The sequence below is a fragment of the Lathyrus oleraceus genome, chromosome 5 (genome assembly GCF_024323335.1).
Source record: "Lathyrus oleraceus cultivar Zhongwan6 chromosome 5, CAAS_Psat_ZW6_1.0, whole genome shotgun sequence".
In the NCBI taxonomy this organism is placed as follows: domain Eukaryota; kingdom Viridiplantae; phylum Streptophyta; class Magnoliopsida; order Fabales; family Fabaceae; genus Lathyrus; species Lathyrus oleraceus.
The window spans coordinates 494,856,840-494,877,381 of record NC_066583.1 but is presented as its reverse complement, the minus strand read 5'-3'; positions in this window follow the sequence as shown (position 1 = coordinate 494,877,381).

The following is a 20,542-nucleotide window of genomic DNA, read 5'->3' as shown; positions in this document are numbered from 1 at the left end:
TAGGCAGCCCGATGTAAAAGAGTTAAGGAATCTGACATCTTATGTATTAGATCCCTTGGGTTTCAAAGCTCGCTATGGGAAGCTTCTACCTCTACTCACTACTCAGGTTGACGAAGGGTTGATGAGTACTCTAGCTCAGTTTTACGATCCGTTGCATCACTGCTTCTTATTCCCGGATTTCCAGTTGTTGCCGACTTTGGAGGAGTATTCGCATCTCATTGGGATTCCGATTCTGGATCAAGTGCCGTTCAGTGGCCTAGAGAGTATTCCATCTGCTCGAGAGATTGCTAGCTTGTTGCGCATAGATGAAGATCTGATTAGGGCTAATCTGACTACCAAAGGCGGAATTCAGGGTTTTCCTTCCGAGTTCCTCATTGACCAAGCTACCTTTTATGGGAAGGCCATGAGTGAGGATGCCTTTGAGGCTCTATTCGTGTTGCTCATCTATGGATTAGTGCTATTTCCCAACTTCGACAAGTTCGTGGACATGAATGCCATTAGGATCTTCTCAGTTCTTAATCCAGTTCCGACTTTGTTGGGCGATGCATATGTCTCTTTGCACCTGAGGAATATGAAAGGTGGAGGAGTTATTATCTGCTGTCTACCCCTGCTATACAAGTGGTTTATTTCGCACTTGCCGCAGACAGTCGCTTTCAAGGAGAACAAGGGATGTCTACGGTGGTCTCAGAGACTCATATCTCTCACCAATGATGATATCACCTGGTATGATCGCGTGTATGATACCGTCCAGATCATCGACTATTGTGGTGAATTCCCTAATGTGCCTCTTCTTGGCACATGTGGTGGGATCAGCTACAATCCTATTCTTGCACGACGTCAGCTTGGGTTCCCCCTAAAGGATAAACCCCATAACATTCTGTTAGAAGGCGTATTCTTTCAGGAGGGTAAAGATCCCCAAGGCCTGAAAGCCAGATTTGTCCGTGCTTGGCGCAGTATCCACAAGAAAAGTAGGAACGAGTTGGGTCCGAAGAACTGCATTGCTTTGGAGCCATACACCTCTTGGGTCAGACAGAGGGCTGCCGTCTACTTGATGCCGTACGACTATCCAAGACCTACACCGTTGGATGTGGCTGGGCCTTCAACCCTCCCTACCCAACGTGTAGAGGAGTTGAGAGAGGAAGACCTTTCGCGTGCTTGGATCCGTGAAAGAGAGGAATTGCTGCAGTAGCTCAAGGAGAAGGACGCTATGATTGAGTTCCTCGAGCACCGAGTGATCGATGATCCGAACGACACTTGGACCTCTCTGCTTCCTCAGTCTTCCAAATTCTGGAAGAGGAAGTATGATCGACTCGCAAAGGAGAAAGCAGACATGGAGGCGGCCTATGAGAGAGAGATCAAGAAGTTGTGTACTTCTCGTCTTCCAGCATCCCGAGCTTCTAGGGATCCATAGGATGTTATTTGCCTTTTCTCTTTGTAATGAACAAAAACGCTGTACTCCTTTGTCTCAATATATTTGAATGAAATATTTTCCATGAGAAATTAAAATGCTTTAAACTATTCAAAATATTGCAAATAATACCCTAAGGGTTCCTTGAAAACAAAGCATTTGCACAAGCATTTCATGCATCATTCTTGCATAAGCAGGTACCCTTTGTTTCTGGTCTTCTTGTCCTAACCTTGTGTTCTTCATTTATTTTGAAGACAAGCTGACTCACCGGTATTATACGCGGGTCAATTCTGCAAGAGTCATGGAGCAACTAGAGCAAGAGAACAGAGAATTGAAGGAAGAGGTCGCCAGACTTGGCGCTTTGATGGAGCAACTCCTTGCTGCTCAAAATCAGCCTGCTCAACCGCCTCCAACCCCAGTTCAGAGGACAGTCATCTCAGAGGTAGCCACTTCGACTGTGCCAGTCAGTGCTCATGCGCCCAATGCCATGCCACCCGGTTTTCCTTGGGGAATGCCTCCAGGTTTTATGCCTGATCTCCCTGCGCCAACCTTTGCTCACATGCCGGCATCTAGCCCGGTCCCTACTGCCGCTCCTCCTGTCGTGCATACCATGCCAAGGGTAGACGACACCATCTATCACTCCGAGCCGTCTGAGGGCACGGATGTTCATGAAAAGATGGACGCCATGAACGATCAATTCCTTGAGCTGAGGAAGGAATTGAGGACTCTTCGAGGAAAAGATTTGTTCGACAAGTCTGCTGCTGAGTTGTGTTTAGTTCCCGGTGTGAAGATACCGATCAAATTCAAAGTGCCTGACTTTGAAAAGTACAAGGGGAACACCTGTCCACTAGCTCACTTGGTCATGTACGCCAGGAAGATGTCAACACAGACTGATAATGATCAACTCCTGATTCATTATTTCCAAGACAGTCTATCCGGTGCTGCGCTCAGATGGTACATGAGCTTGGACAGTGCCAATATCAGATCCTTCAACGACCTTGGCGAAGCTTTTGTCAAGCAGTATAAGTACAACGTCGATATGGCGCCTGACCGAGATCAACTCAGGTCCATGTCGCAGAAAGACAAGGAATCGTTCAAGGAGTACGCCCAGAGGTGGCGAGAGCTGGCAGCTCAGATCACTCCACCGCTAGAAGAGAAAGAAATGACCAAGATCTTTCTGAAGACTCTTGGCTCATTCTATTATGAGCGGATGGTAGCAAGCGCTCCCTCTGATTTCACCGAGATGGTGAACATGGGGATGCGTCTCGAAGAAGGTGTCCGTGAAGGACGATTGGCAAAGGATGAGAGCTCTTCCTCTAAACGATATGGGGCGTTTAAGAGGAAAGAAGGGGAAGCACATGCTGTGCAAGCCCAGCCCAAGCATAGAAGACCCTCTGTTCAGAGGAAGCCCGCACGTCGTGCCGGTCATCAGCACCAGGTGGCTCATATAGCACCTGTCTTCAAAGATAATGCTCAGCAATATCAACATCAGCAGTATCATCAACAACAACAATATCAACAACCACAGTACCAACAACAACAGCAACGTCCACAGCAACAGGCTTACCAGCCTCGTGGAAGTACAACCAATCAAGCTAACGTGAATTATGATAGGAAGAAGATCAGCTTCGATCCAATTCCTATGACATATGCAGAGCTTTATCCTTCCTTGTTGGAAAGGAAATTGGTTTCTCCCAGGAATCCTCCTGCCATTCCTGCAAATCCACAATGGTGGTATAAACCAGACCAGCATTGTGTCTACCATTCCGGTGCTCCGGGCCATAATGTAGAAAATTGCTACCCACTCAAGACTAAGGTTCAAGACCTTATGAGATCTGGGATTCTGAGCTTTGAAGATTCAGGCCCGAATGTCACCAAGAACCCATTGCCTGCACATGGGAAATCTGTCAACATGATTCAGGAATGCCTTGGGAAGTACAAGGTCAGGTATGTGAGCCACATCAGGAAGTCGTTGGTTGAATTACATCGTTTGCTGTGTCAGTACAGCTACTTGGAGCATAACCACGACAAATGCCGCGTTTGCTCGGTTAACCGCTTGGGTTGCGACCAGGTCCGCCGAGAACTTCAAAAGTTGTTGAATGAGGGAACCATTGAGATTCTGCAGAATCGCAATGTTGATGAAGCCGAGCCTGAAGTGAATGTCATTTCACCAGTGTTTAAGCTGCCTGAGCCTGTTGTTATTCGTTACAATAGCAACAAGCCGAAGGCTTCCCCTTCTTTGGTCATTAAACCTGCCGGCCCTGTGCCCTATTCATCTGACCGAGCTGTGCCATTCCGGTACAACCCTGTTGCTATTCAAGATGGGGTAGAAGTGCCTTTGCCTTCCACTTCCGTAACCAACATTGCTGATGTAAGTGGGTTGACCCGAAGTGGTCGAGTGTTTTCTGCGCCTACTAAGGCCCCTGTTGCTTCTGAAACTGTTGAGCGTCCGGTTGGGACAGCTGTGAATGTTCAGAATCCGGCACTTGATGTTGCCCAACCATCCTCCTCCGTACAAAAGACTCCTGTTTCTTCAGTTGGCCCAAGTGGCATTGTAGATGAAGAATCTGATGAGATGCTGAAGCTCATCAGAAAGAGTGAGTACAACATTGTAGACCAGCTTCTACACACGCCCTCCAAGATTTCCATTCTTTCTCTGCTGCTGAATTCAGAACCCCATAGGGAGTCTCTGCAGAAAGTCTTGGACCTGGCGTACGTTGATCACGACGTCACCCTTGAGCAATTTGATAGTATTGTTGCAAACATCACCGCTTGCAACACTTTGAGCTTTTGTGACGCTGATCTCCCTGAGGAGGGAAGAGACCATAACATGGCTTTACATATCTCCATGAATTGCAAATCTGATGCAATGTCCAATGTGCTGGTGGACACTGGATCTTCTCTAAATGTATTGCCAAAATCCACACTCTCTCGATTGTCATATCAAGGTCCTCCCATGAGGCAGAGTGGGGTTGTTGTGAAAGCATTTGATGGGTCGCGCAAGACCGTGATTGGGGAAGTTGATCTCCCAATCAAGATTGGACCAAGTGATTTCCAGGTTACTTTTCAAGTAATGGACATCCACCCATCTTATAGCTGTCTCTTAGGCAGACCATGGATTCACGAGGCTGGCGCCGTGACATCCACCCTACATCAGAAGCTGAAATTTGTTAAAAACAAGAAATTGGTTGTGGTAGGGGGAGAAAAGGCTCTCCTGGTTAGCCATTTGTCTTCTTTCTCGTACATTGACGCTGAGGATGAAGTTGGAACTCCTTTCCAAGCTTTATCTATTGATGAACCATCTAAGAAGAAGTCTCCATCATTCGCTTCCTACCGTGATGCAAAGCTGGCCATTGAATGTGGTGCAGTTGCTGGTTTAGGGAAGGTGATCGAGCTTGAAGACAATAAATCCCGGGCTGGCATTGGCTACTGTTCTGGGGCATTCAATGAGCAAGGTCGGTTCAAGAGTGGAGGATTCATCCATGACGATCAACCTGAAGAGGAAGCTGCTGCCATCTTGGAAGAGGATGCAGAGGACATGAACAATTTTGTTATTCCTGGTGGTGTCTGCCACAATTGGGTCGCTGTAGATGTTCCTACAGTCATCCATAGATCAGAGTAATTGTTCACTTTGTTTAAAACCCTTCTCCCATGCCAAAAGGAGAAGTGATGACATTGTTGGTAAAGCATATATACAATGATGTTTTCATTCAATTTTTGCATTGTTAAACATTTGTTTTTCCTTTGTTTTCACTTTTTGCTTTTTGCATGAAATCAGTGATCACAAAAAACCATAAAAACAAAAATAAAAGCAATCTTTTTCATCTGCATAATGGTTTGCTTGCTTAAATTCTAAAGTTTTTCCTTAACCAAAATCATTATGCAGGTTGATCCTAAAACCCATTGAACATAATGATCCAACGCCATCTCCCAATTTTGAATTCCCTGTATTTGAGGCAGAAGAAGATGACGTTGAGGGGATTCCTGATGAGATAACCCGTCTCCTTGAGCATGAAGAGAAGATCATTCAGCCGCATCTCGAAGACTTGGAAACAGTCAACTTGGGGTCTGAGGATTGTGTTCGTCTGGTGAAGATTGGGGCACTTCTTGAAGGGTCTGTCAAAGAAGATTTGATCAGTTTGCTACGAGAATATTCAGACATCTTCGCTTGGTCATACGAAGACATGCCGGGTTTAGATACAGATATTGTGCAACATTTCCTGCCGTTGAAGCCTGAGTGCGTGCCTGTGAAGCAGAAGCTCAGAAGAACTCATCCAGATATGGCAGTGAAGATCAAAGAGGAAGTTCATAAGCAAATTGATGCGGGGTTTCTGGTGACTTCTACATATCCTCAATGGATGGCCAATATTGTGCCTGTTCCTAAGAAGGATGGAAAAGTCCGTATGTGCGTTGATTATAGAGATTTGAATAAAGCTAGTCCAAAAGATGATTTTCCTCTACCATACATTGACATGTTGGTAGACAATACAGCTAAATTCAAAGTCTTTTCCTTTATGGACGGATTTTCCGGATATAATCAAATCAAGATGGCACCAGAGGATATGGAGAAGACAACATTCATCACACCTTGGGGAACATTCTGTTATCGAGTGATGCCCTTCGGTTTGAAGAACGCCGGAGCCACGTATCAACGAGCCATGACTACCTTGTTTCACGACATGATGCACAAGGAGATAGAGGTCTACGTTGACGATATGATTGCTAAGTCCCGAACGGAAGTTGAACATGTTGAGCATTTGTTGAAGCTTTTTCAGCGTCTGAGGAAGTTTAGACTTCGCCTGAATCCGAACAAATGTACCTTTGGAGTCCGTTCCGGCAAATTGTTGGGTTTTGTGGTAAGCGAAAGAGGTATTGAGGTTGATCCTGCAAAGGTCAAAGCAATACAAGAGATGCCCGCACCCAAAACTGAGAAGCAAGTCCGAGGTTTTCTTGGCCGCTTGAACTACATTTCCAGATTTATATCCCACATGACTGCCACATGTGCGCCGATATTCAAACTCCTCCGGAAAGATCAGTCTCATGATTGGACCGAGGATTGCCAGAAAGCTTTCGACAGTATCAAGGAATATCTGTCTGAACCTCCAATCTTGTCTCCGCCTGTGGAAGAAAGACCTCTGATTATGTACTTGACAGTTCTTGAAGACTCGATGGGTTGTGTACTCGGTCAACAAGATGAATCAGGGAAGAAGGAGTTTGCTATCTACTACCTCAGTAAGAAGTTTACTGATTGTGAGTCTCGGTACTCTATGCTTGAGAAGACGTGCTGTGCTTTGGCTTGGGCTGCTAAGCGTTTGCGCCAGTACATGATAAATCATACAACTTGGTTGATATCCAGAATGGATCCAATTAAGTATATTTTCGAGAAGCCTGCTTTAACCGGGAGGATTTCCCGTTGGCAGATGCTGTTGTCTGAATATGATATCGAGTATCGAGCTCAGAAAGCTATCAAAGGTAGTATCTTGGCTGACCATCTAGCGCACCAGCCGATTGAAGATCATCAGTCTGTTCAGTACGACTTCCCTGACGAGGAAATTCTGTATTTGAAGATGAAAGATTGCGACGAGCCTACACTTGATGAAGGTCCGGAACCTGGTTCCAGATGGACGATGGTGTTTGACGGCGCTGTTAATCAATATGGAAATGGAATTGGGGCAGTGATCATTACTCCTCAAGGTTCACACATTCCGTTTACAGCAAGGCTCACTTTCAAATGCACGAATAATATGGCGGAGTATGAAGCCTGTATTATGGGACTTGAAGAATGCATTGACTTGAGAATCAAGTATCTTGATGTCTACGGTGATTCGGCCCTGGTTGTTAATCAGATCAAGGGTGAATGGGAGACGAATCAGCCAGGTCTCATCCCATACAGAGATTACGCAAGGAGAATTTCAACATTCTTTACAGAAGTTGAATTTTATCATATTCCTCGAGAGGATAATCGGATGGCAGATGCTCTTGCAACGCTTGCTTCCATGATTGTAGTCAGATGGTGGAATGATGTCCCCAACATTATGTGATGCGCTTGGACAGACCAACTCACATATTCGCAATTGAAGAAGTGAAAGATGACAAGCCTTGGTACTTTGATATCAAGAATTTCCTCCAGAACCAGGTCTACCCGCCTGGGGCATCTGTGAAAGATAGGAAAACTTTGAGAAGGTTGTCAGGCAGTTTCTACATCAGTGGTGAAGTGCTGTACAAGAGAAATTTCGATATGGTTTTGCTCAGATGCATGGATAGACACGAAGCAAACCTGTTGATGACTGAGGTCCATGAGGGTTCATTCGGTACTCATTCCAATGGACATGCCATGGCTAAGAAGATGTTGAGAGCAGGCTACTATTGGCTGACAATGGAGTCTGACTGTTGCAAGTATGTGAAGAAATGTCCCTCCGACACTCTTGAATGTGATTTCATCACCATGGCCTTTCTCTATGTGGGGAATCGACATGATCGGCATGATTGAGCCGAAAGCGTCCAACGGACATCGGTTTATTCTCGTAGCAATTGATTACTTCACCAAATGGGTTGAAGCCGCTTCATACGCGAACGTAACTAGGCAGGTGGTCGTAAAGTTCATCAAGAACCAGCTGATTTGCCGTTATGGTGTGCCAGAGAGGATCATTACTGATAATGGATCTAATCTGAATAACAAGACGATGGATGAGTTGTACGCTGAATTCAAGATTGCACACCATAATTCCTCTCCCTATAGACCCAAGATGAATGGGGCTGTTGAAGCTGCTAACAAGAATATCAAGAGGATTATCCAGAAAATGACTGTCACGTACAAAGATTGGCATGAGATGCTGCCATTTGCCTTGCATGGATATCGTACGTCTGTACGCACTTCAACAGGGGCAACCCCTTTCTCTCTTGTTTATGGCATGGAAGCCGTTCTCCCAGTAGAGGTGGAGATCCCATCAATGCGAGTCTTGATGGAAGCCAAGTTGACTGATGCTGAATGGATTCAGAGTCGTTGCGACCAACTGAATTTGATCGAAGAGAAGAGATTGACTGCCATGTGCCATGGTCAGTTATATCAGCAGAGAATGAAGAAAGCATTCGATAAGAAGGTCAAGCCTCGTGTGTTCCGAGAAGGTGACCTCGTGCTCAAGAAAGTCTTGTCTTTCGCGCCCGATTCCAGGGGCAAGTGGACTCCAAACTACGAGGGTCCATATGTTGTCAAGAGAGCCTTTTCAGGCGGAGCTTTGATGCTTACAACAATGGATGGGGAGGATTTCACTCGTCCTGTGAATTCAGATGCAGTCAAGAAATACTTTGCCTAAAAAAAAGGTATATGCAAATGAAAAAACAGAATAGCTCGCTAAGTTGAAAACCCGAAAGGGCGGCTTAGGCAAAAATGAGCGTCTCGGTGGAGAACCCGCAAGGGTAATCCAGGAAAAAATTGAAGACTTGAAAAAAAAGAGAATATTTGCATCCTGCTAGATTGAGTACCTCACCCTGGGGCAATCTAGGCAAAAATTAGGGATTTGGCAAGTAACTGCATCCTGACAAGACTTTCCGTTCACCAGCTGTCTTTTCGTCAGAAGATTCTCGATTCGTCGTCAACTGAAGCTTCGGATACCTCGAGATTCAAATTGGTAGAGAAAGGATCATTATGTTCAATGTAGCCCTCATCCAATATATATCACTGATTTCAAATTTGTACAGATCTATGGAAGTCTTGCCATTTGCAGGCTACCATTCCATCAAATCAATTTGAGCTTTTTATCCAATTATTTGCACTCTTATTTGTTTCAATTCAACAAATGTTTTGCATGTTTTAAATTGATAAAATGTCATTGTTTAAACGAAACTCTTTCAAAACTATTGTTTTAAGCAAAGTGAATATTCATAATGTGAAAGGATGCCCAAAGAATATCTCAGTGCTCTCCCGAGGGTGGCATGATCTCCAACAGGTAAGACATTCGTTCATATTCCTGGTTTGGCGGTATCCTTCTTCTCCAGATATTGTTGTTGGGGTTGTCCCCCAAGCAGAGATTGTTGTTAGGGTTGTTCCTTGAGCAGAGCTTCTGTTGAGATTTCGATTCCCAGAGCAGAGTTGTTGAAGACTTTAGTTGCTTCTCCAGCAGCAGTCCCTCAGCATGGACATTCTCCTTTTTGGAAGATTCGGTGGTTAGTGGTTTGATGCCTTGATACCCCATCACTCCCTAGTGCAGTTGCCAGCGGAGTTGTCTGTTTCCTCAGCACGATCGCTTTCCTTTTGAAAGACTCGGTAAGTCAGTGGTTTGAGACCCGGTACTTTACCCTTTCCCCGGCAGTCGTCCGCGGATTTGTTGCTATCTCTCCATCAGAGTGCTTATTTCCCTTCTGCAAAGCAGGATTTATTTTCCTATGCAGTGGTTGATTGGGTTGACGTCCCAGTATTTCATCCATCTTTTCCTCAGCGTAGTCTGCAGAATGTTTGTTGTGGCAGTTCCGCCTGTTGAACACTCCTTCAATCCTCAGCAGGGTCGGTTAGTGGCTCTAGCATCCAGAGAATGGATTGATTTCCTGACTGTTTGTGATCCCCAGTAGAGTGGCTCCTATTGCAGAATCTACTTGTTGTGATCAGTTGGCTATGTATATGCTCCCCAAGTAGAGTGGTTCATCGCAGAATCTACTTGTGTGTTACATTCTCCTTCAGTGGGTTGTTCCCCAATGGAGTTATTTGAAGTTGCTTCTACAGTAGTTCGTGCTTGCGCAATGCACTTTTTGTTTCTCAATTGACACTGGGATCCCCTGCAGATATCTTGGGATTTCTCTTCCCTCCAGATTCGTCTTGATGGCTCTTTTGCCTGTTGTGACTTTCTGTACCCCTAGTTGGTTTGTTTGTTGATCCATCATTCAGAGATTTGGTTTCCTGATATCTCTGATCCTCTGCTTTCTCAGCAGTACTCGCAGATCTTTGCTTCTCAGCATATAGATCTCCAGCAGATTGACTTTCCAGTTGGTTTTTCCCCTGGAAGTATAATACCGGGCGTTTGGTTCCTGGACCTGTTGTGTTAGAATTGTCTGTTTTGTCAGCATTCATCAAACATAAATCACGCATATTCATGCATACTCATAAACATTCAGATATTCATGTTGCATTTCTTGCCATATATCCTTTGTTTGTTGTCTTCTGCTATGGGTGATATAGATCTCTTTATAGATCTTCCCAAAGCAGATGTTGGGTGTTTAAAATCTCTCCATGTAGAGTCAGCCCATAAGCAGAAAGTGTTTGTCTTTCCTTCTGCATTTCCCCACTGAGATATATCCTCGTGGATGACGGTTTCTTCCGTTTCCTCCCAACATATATATTGGGATGGATTTTCCTATTTGAGTTATATTCCTCATTAGGACGTCTCTTGATTCAGTCTGTCTTTTCGGATTATTCCCGAATTGGCTATTTGTCAACTGTCTTGTGCTTCCTAGTGGGTTGTTCCCCAGCAGAGTTTTTCGGGCCTCTACCCTTATATCGGTAGTTGTAAGTCCTATGTTCCTTGCCCTTTCAGCGGAATTGGTGGTTATATACCTTTTATTCCTCGGCAAGAATTGTTGGTTTTCTACCTAGTAGGGGGTAGTCGTAAATCCTGTTTCTTACTCTCCAACAGAGTTTGGGGTTTTGTTATAAACCTTATTTTTGGTTTCCCGTGCGGATTTGTGATTTGTTCTATCCCCACGCAGAGTTGTTGGTTTTCTACCCTTATACCGGTAGATGTAAACCCTAATTTGTGGTTATCCCCATCAGAGTATGGCTATTACCCCGTATTCGGTAGTTGTAAGTCCTATCTCTTTTCCCCTATCAGAGGTAACTTTTGTGGTTCGTCCTGATTGTAAGTGGATTTCTGTTGTTGTGGTTTTATCCCTAACAGAGTTGGTGTCTCCCTGTGGTGATTTTTATCCCCAGTTCAGTTTGTGGTCTTCTAACCCGTATTCGGTAGTTGTAAATCCCAGGTGTTGATTTCTTTCTCCCCAGCGGAGTTTGTGCCTTGTGGTACAGTTGGATAATTGCCGGATGCTTGCAATTTATCCCCAGCGGGTCTTCTTTCATTTACCCTTGTGTTGGTAATGTTGTTGTTCCCTTTGATTGGTCATCATTATATACCTAGTTTGGTATCCCGATGCCTTTCTTTTCGGTTGATTTATCCTTTATTAACCCAGTAACCGGTTGTGGATAATCTTCCATGCGAGTATGTTATTCACGGTCTGCCGGTAATGAATAATATATCTCATGCACTCTTCAGTCGAAGCCTTTTGTGTTTTCTTTGTTGAGTAAGATTCGTTATTTCCCTTTGTGGAATCGAATATTTCTTTGGTGTTGGATAATTGCCGGATGCTTGCAATTTATCTTTTGAGTTGTCTTTCGTTTACCCGGATGCTTGGTATCGATTGTCTCTCTTCTTTGGTTAGTCACCTATTATATACTTCGGTATCTCTGGTGTCTTTTCCTTTCGAGTATGTTATTCACGGTCTGCCGGTAATGAATAATATGTCTCATGCGCTCTTTGGTTGGAGTCCTTTGTTGATCTTCCCCAGTCGAGTAAGATTCGTATTCTTTGTAGAATCGAATATCCATCCCTTAACCAGTTTATGTTCTGGATGATGAGTGTTTTGGCATATATACCAATTCACGTTTTCGGTAGATCGCCTATTATATACTTCGGTATCTCTGGTGTTTCTTACCATGCGAGTTTATTATCTATGTTCTGACGGTAATAGATAATATATCTCATGCGAGTATTCTTATCCACGGTCTGCCGGTAATGGATATTGTATCTCATGCACTCTTTGGGTTTGTGTCCCCAGTTGAGTAAGATTCGTTTTCCCGTTGTGGATTCGAATGTCCATCCTGTAAGTCGATTTGCTTTTTTTAAGCCCTCCTTTCGGATGATGAGTGTCTTGGCATATATACCAATTCACGTTTTGGTCGGTCACCTATTATATACTTCGGTATCCCTGGTGTTCCTTCCTTTCTGCTCCCTATTATGACCTCGGTCCCTTGTGGAGTCAGATTTTCCTGAGTTTATGTACCTTTTCCAGGTCTTTCTCAGATGTTTGGTTGATTGATATCTCTCACCCTTATACCGGTCTTAGATATTCACTCTTCCTGAGTTTGTTACCCTTATACCGGTAACACCTCATTCTTTGGTGCTTCCCCCAAGTGGAACTTCTTGTTGCTTCTCCCCAGGAGTCAGCTTGTGTCTCTCCAATGGATTTATTTTTTCTTTGGAATTTTCTTTTCCCCAGTGTGAGTCCTTCACTCCCCAATGAGGTCTCCAGTCTGATTTCTGTTATCTTCTAATCAGAGTCGTGTCTTGTTCACGCTGTGTCAGTTTTGTTTTTCCCCCCAACTTGAAGTCGTGTTCTGCTCACGCATTCTTTTTCCTTTTAGCATCCCCAACGAGAGTCTTGTTAGAGTCTCTGTGCCTGGTGAGTGTACTACTCCGATGGATCGTCTTTTCTTCTGTGTGAACTGTATTCCCCACAGAATTTGTGTCTTTTGCATACATACATTTGTATCATGAGGTCTCTTAGGGACCAAAATTTGTCTCATTACTGTTATTTAAGCCCATTCTACCGCGTCGAGATGAAGATTTCTAAACTTCACTTCTCCGGCTAGAATGACCTTAAATAGGGGCATCTGTAAGACCCCAATTTTGTCCCTAAGATCCCTCATGGCCCATATCATCTCATATCATGGCCTCAAGGATCATTGCATGCCCTAGCTTCCCTCCTAGTGGGTGGGTTATCTTGTGAGTGTGGTTCTTGATCACCAAGCATGTATTGCATTTGTATATCATTGCTTTTCATATGTTTGCTAACCCAAAAGTACAAAAATATTGTCATCTAACCTTGTTACTTGCAGCTGAAGCAATCAACAGTCAAACAGTCAAATCATTCATTGAGCAATGGATGGTGCCCATTCTTGAAGAATTTGGGCACCATGATCATTCATCAAGAGTTCATATGAGGTGTGATATCATTTGGAATCAAGATCTCAAGAGATTAGGGTTTGGAATTCATCAGAACATGGTTCAGTCAACCAAAACCCTAGCAAAGTCAACTGAGGTCAACTGTGCATTTAATCAGTGATTTGATGGTGGGAATTGGTTTGAAATGTCTCATTCATGCCCATATAAGCCTTATATAACATGTCAAGCATCATCATTGAAAAATTTGAAGTCAAACAAGAAATTTCCAAAATAGAAAGTTGACCTGTAATTGGAATTTGCCAAAAATGGAAAGTTCTTCTCCTCAAATTTACATCATCATACAAGCTTCAAATGAATTTTTTCCCAACATGAAAGTTGAAGATCTTGTTCTCCCATTTCGAAAAAGTCCAAGAACACTAATTTCTCATGTATGGTTGGCAAGTTATGATCAAATCATTCTCAAGAATTTTTTAACTTCAAAGTGGCATATCTTCCAAACCATTTGGCCAAATTGAGTGAGGTTTTTTGCTACAAGTCATATTTTATGTGCTCTATCCATATCTTTCATCACAATTCACCAAAAACTTACCAATCAAAATGGCCTTTTTCCAAGTGACTTGAATTAATTAAGTGAGGTGAAAAATTGAGTTTTCAAATTAAGCCTTTGCTATGCATTCTACCACTTGCCAAAGTTCAGAAATGATATTTAGAGTTTGTTCAAGGCCCAATTCGTGCATGTACATGCACCCCATGCAAGATTGGAGTGACTTTTAGCAAATGACCAAACACACTTCATTAAGCAAATTCTGATTACCACTTCAATTGACCAAGTTTAAGGACATAAAACAGAGTATATATGTCACTTTTCTGCTGAGAAAACCCTAGCCACTTTTACTAAAACAGATCAAAAACTCTTTTTCTCTCAAACATCCATCTTCTTCATTTTGAATTTTTGCTGCAAATTTCAAAGAGGCTCGAACTTGTGTTGGTTGCTTCATCACTCACCATCACCCTGGAAGCTTTTGTGAGCATCAAACCACCACTGTAAGCAAGGAATATGCAACTGTTTCATCAACCTTCTTCCATGGCAGATCTTGGGTGGAGCTTCCTCGAGAGTTGTTGAGCTAAAAGCCTTTGTTCATTCATCATCTTGGACCTTATTGCACATCTGTTTCAGCTGTTTGAGGCCAAAGGATCACGAATTCATCACTGTCCTTCAAAACAAGTAAGATTTCGAATCTAGTCATTCTTAAAATCATGCTATGCATCTTGAAGATCTTGCCATGCTGATCATTTTGAAACTTAAATCGTGTAAAATGGTTGTGTAATGAGTGAGAAACTTGGCTTTGAAGTTTGATGTTTAAATATGTTTCTGTTCGATTCATTCATGATAGCATGATTTAATGAAAATTGTTGTTGGAATGTTGATGTATGTTGTCTGCTGATTCGATTGATATGTTTGTTTGCAAAATCTGGAACAAAAGTTCTTCATGATCATGAACATGTACTGTAGCACGCATAAACCCTAAATTGTTTTACCCAGAATCCATTTTGATCTGTTCAAATCGTGTTTGGCTTGTTGGTTCGTGTTGTTTGCATGTTTTTTACTATTCCATTGCCATGCACCAATAGGAACAGGACACCTCCTTAAGTGAAACGGTGCGTTTCACTTAAGGGACTCCAATATTACCATTATGCCACCGGTCACTTATTAATTCAATTAAATCATTTTATCTTTTCATTTTTACTTCATTTTGTGACACCAACTTACAAAAATCATAAATGCTTCAATTCTTAACAAAATTTCATGGGATTTTTTGCAAAATGTCTCTCTTGATCTCTAGTTTTTTATCATGATTTTTCCAGATTTTTTGCATGTATGGATTTTTAAATGTGCTAGGGTTTGTCATATGTGTCCATTTTATGTATGTCTCACCAAATCAATTGTGAAATGATGATACTTTATCCAATGCTTCCCAAATTTTTTGTGCTTAAACTAGACACATTCATGGTGATTTTGGTGTAGAGTTTGTGAATTTATAATTGCTGGTTGTGGAGTTATGATTTTTTGAATAGGGGTGTGACAATTTGTGTCACACCATTGATGTCCAACTTCATGATTTTAATTACCATGCTTCTTGAACTCAAATTGGTTTGAATTTTTTCATGAATGTACTTATGGATGTCTAGTTTATATGTGATTTTTTCTGGAATTATTGATGGCATTTCCTATTTGTTTGGGATTTTCTCCCCTGTTTGGTCATATGTTGACTTTTTGTGACACATGTTCTCATATGATTTGTGAAATTCTCATGCATTATTGGATGGACTTGAAATTTGACATGTGAATTGTAGACATCTTAAAGTTTGTCATGGTTTTGAGCCCATTCATTTCTCATATGTTGTCACTGATTTATGATTTATTGAAGTTGGTACATGTTTGGTTGACTTCTTTGAGCTTGCTTGAACTTGCCTTGCCTTCCTGATTTTCATTGACCCACTTCCCTTGATCCAAATGAGCTGAAATTTGATATGCTTATCATGTTATGGATTATGATTGATCATGAATTATTTGATGATTTATTGAAATATCTATGATTGGTTTTGAGTTGAGTCTTGCTGTTGACTTCTATGAGCTTCTATATGCCATGCCTTGACCTAATTTGCTTGTGAAATCATAATGGTGAATGATATGAATGTGGAACCACTTGGGTTTGCTTCTTGATTGCTTGAAATTGATGTTGAATTGATTTCACTTGCTGTTTTGACTTTATTATCTCTTTTTGACCCTAGGCTTGTCCTAGTGGTCATGTTGCTCATGTTTAAGTTTGTTGTTTCAGGTTAAGCAACAAATGCTTCAAAAAGATCAATACAAATTGAATGAGCTTTGTTTGATTATCATGAACTAATATGTTTGTTTTGTAGGTTGCTTGGCTCACATGCCTTGAGCCTTGTGCATTGCACATTTAACTGATTGTGTTGACTGTTGATCCTTATCTCATTTTGCTTTAACTTTGAGTTGTGTACTGATTCTGTTTGACTGGTTTCAGGTACCATTAGTTGCTTAGTTCTTTAAGAACTTGCTTTGCTTTGCATAATAGCAATTTGCATTGAGGTATAATTCCTTATCTTCATGTAGTCTGGAAGACCTGGCCTGTTACTTGGCCAGGCAACTGTCTGAAGTCCTCCTTAAGAGGCAATGCTTGTGTGTGTTTACATTTGTCCCAAGCAGGAAAAGTCCTTTAAATAAGGCAATTGGTGGATATAAGAGATATGTAGTCTATCTCCCACTATTCTGTGAGTCTTCTCCTTGCTCCCATTACATGGTTGTAGCATTGAGATCCTAACCCAAGATCTATCGAGTCAATAATCTGTGGAGAGAGTTCCTACTTTCTGAACTCCCACACCTTCTGATATTCAAATGCTCTCCCTGACCAGGGATAAGAGCAATGAGGCACACCCCTCATACCCTTTCATCTGCTTCACCTTAGCCCCTCAATGGCAAGGTTAAGAGCACCATTAACCCTATTCCAGTTGGCTTCAATGCTTAACCCGTTTGTATGAGCCTGATTATTTGGTTATAGTGTGTGCTGACTGACTTCATTTGATTGATTGCTTATCTCATATACACATGTCTGCTTGCATGCTTTGTGCATTTATCATCATTAATTACTCATTTAGTGCATGATCACCTCATTTGTCTTTATGACATATCTTTGTTGTTTTCCCATTGAGGACAATTGTAAGACCATTCATTGGCCATTGTTCCTATGATATGGAAGTGAGTATAAGACCATTTCATTGGCCACTCATCTTATCTTTGCTTGATACATTTGTTTGATTGTATGTGAGGATGCAATTGTAAGTCCGTGTAATTTGGCATTTGTTTTCCTATGATCATGTTGGAGGTTAGAGTAAGCCCAGATAAATTGGCATCTGACATCCAAGTGTTTGCTTTGTTGGAGATTGGTATAAGCCCAGATAGATTGGCAACCGGTATCCACTTTCTTTTTCTTTGATTGAGGAGATTAGTATAAGTCCATTGAGTGGCCTCTGATATCCAGTTCTATTTTAGGAGATTGGTATAAGTCCAGTGATTGGCATCCGGTATCCGCTTTTGTTGACTTTCATCCTTTGCTTTGTTTGTTTGTTATTATCCATTGCCCATTCCAAAGGACACACTTGAATTATTTTCTATATGATTTCAAGAGGTGAACCTTCTAAGAAGTTTTACACCCCATCTTCATCCATTCATCCCCATTAGGTCCTAAACCTTTTCACACATCACTTTTCAAACTTGAGATAAATATTGTGCAAACATCTTCATGCTTTTCAAACTAAAAACATGGACCCCAAGTCCTTGACTTTTTCAAACTCCATTTCATAATACTTCTTTTGAATCAATCTTAATCATACTTTGACCCTACTTTCATGAATACTCATAATCAGTTAAGTTCACCCATTCAATTGTTTTGTGGCTTTGTCCATTCTTGCTAAGTTTTCATGCATTAGCCATAGGTTTCAGTTATCATTGTGGTTGATGTAAACCTCACCCTATCCTTAGTGAGTCGACTATAAGACTTCCGTACTGAAAACAGGGTTAACCCCTCTAGTACGTCGAAGTTATCCTCGCATGGTGGATGTTGGTCTTGGTCGAGTTTTCTCCCATTGATAATGAAAAGCCTCAGTGCTTGTGTTTAAAATGAACTCACAAACTTTTGGAAATCTTTTAGCCGAACTACGGCGTTTTGATCCTTACCTTTGATGGAAGGTACGTAGGCAACGGGTTCATCCGTTCGAACACAAAAATAATCAAATTGTATATTCTTTTCTCACCATCCCAATCATGTTTGCACAATACTTATGTCATAACAAATAACAATTTAGTACAACAAGTGTGAAAAGGGCTCCCTAGGAGTACCTAGGACGTAGTGGGTGCCTAACACCTTCCCATTGCGTAATTTACCCCTTACCCAGACTCTATGATCTTTTTATTAGTTTTCTACGCGTAAAACTTCTTAGGCTTTTGTTCGCTTTTTAGCCAGTCCTTTGGATAAATAAAAGTGCGGTGGCGACTCGAATTCATTGTATGCTTTGCTTATGATTTAATCAATAGATCATATAGCGACGAATACACCGCTACACTAACCAGAGACAAAGGGAGACACAAACTACTAGGGAGACTACGACTCGAGCCTAAAAGTTATCATGCATACGATCCCTATGTTGAGGTTTCTAATCTAACTTGCACAGGAAGCAAGCTATCCTAAATAGCACAGACAAACACATACAAGCACAATAAAGCAAGCACACACACTATATGCAAACAATTGGGCTCATACAAGGCTAGGCTGTAAAAACAAGCCAGTTGGAATGGGGTGTTTTTAGCTCTTAACCCTAACATTGAGAGTTAGGGTGAAGCAGATGAAATGGGAATTGAGGGTAAGACCCCACAACTCTTATCCCTGGCCTGGGAGAGCTTGACTTAAAATAGAAAGTGTGGGAGTTCAGAATGTAGGAACTCTTCTCCACATATGACTGACACAACATGATCTTGGGTTCTTATTCACAATGCATCAACACAGGGTGTGTGAGCAAAGTGAATGACACAACTGAATAGTAGGGGATGGATTGCACATCCCTTTTATCTGCCAATTGCCTCTTGAGAGGTCTTTACCTGCTTGGCACAAAATTAAACAAACACAAGCATTGCCTCTTAAGGAGGGCTTCAGACAGGTGCCTGCCCACATAACAGGACAGGTCTTCCAGACTACGTGAAGTCAGAAGGGTTATACCTCAGTGGTAGGCAAACTACAAGCTAGAAAAGCAAGTTCAAATGAACTTAAAGCAACTTAGGTACCTGTGAAAAAATCTAAACCAATTAGTTCAACTGTACAGACAAACAACCAACAGTTAATATCAACAGACAGACAAGGCATCATCAGACAATAATGAGCAAGGCACAAGCACAAGTGAATTTGTTCTCAAAGCCTACAAAACAACACAATGTTAGCCAACATCAACCAATAATCAGGCTTAAATGAATGAGTCACTCCAAACAGGGCAATGTGCACCTGAACCTGAAATCACAACTCAAATGATAAGTCCAAACCACTAGGTCAAAGCCTAGGGTCAAAAAGTCAAAACAGAACTTCAAACTTGACATGAAGCAACTTCAAACACATATTAACATATCCTAAAAAGGCTCATATCAAAATCATTAACCAAATGCATTTCATGATCAAGTGAAGTCAAAGGCAATTTCAAAGTTCATATGTGATCATCATGAATGAAAAATTCAAATCAAAACAGAAATGATTCAAATAAATCTGAAAAAACTCATGCATATTCAAGACATCTAACATGATCAACATACAAAAAATTAGAATCATTGGACATCATTAGCCATGGAAATCACACTGTACAAGTCAAGCAACCAAATGTGTGACACAAATTGTCACACCAAGTTAGCATAATCATAAAACAGAATTGAAGCATGGGAAAAATATCAAACCAAAGCCAAAATGTCCAGCAATGTGTCAAGAAGCTACACACAAAATCTCAAATTCATTGGATAAGAAATTATAAATGGATACATGTTCAATCACCCTAGGACAAATTATTTTTCCAGCCAATCACAACTTGCAAATTTATGCTCATAAAAAGGTAGACAGGATAAGGAGCATTGTGCAAAAAATTGGAGTGAAATTGATGCATTTTTCGATTTATAATGATTTTTGGAAGTTGAGAAAAAATGAAAAAAGAGTAAATGAAGCAAGGCATGAAAAGTGGAGGGAAAGGTGAAAATGGCATGGCATTTGAAAAAGCTCCTTCTCCAGGAATCGATCCATGGGCGAATTCAAATGTGTGGCGCGCGCTGCTCTACGAAACACGGTCGTTTCATTAATGACTGGGACGCCCAGTCACCAGTCAAATGCACAATTGGCACAGTCAATGCGCTGTGAGCCAATCATAATGCAAGCCAGGCAAACACATGGACCAATATGCGCTAAGCCCTAGTACAACATGGATAATAACCAAGAAACGTTGCCTAATGCCCAAACCGTGGCCAATGCAGATTTTCGTAGCTAACTTATGAATTTCGTAGCAAAAGCATAGCAAAACCGTGGCCGGATCTGGAAACGCAGGATCTTCCTAGGTTGAAGATGAAGATCATGATGATCTTCAT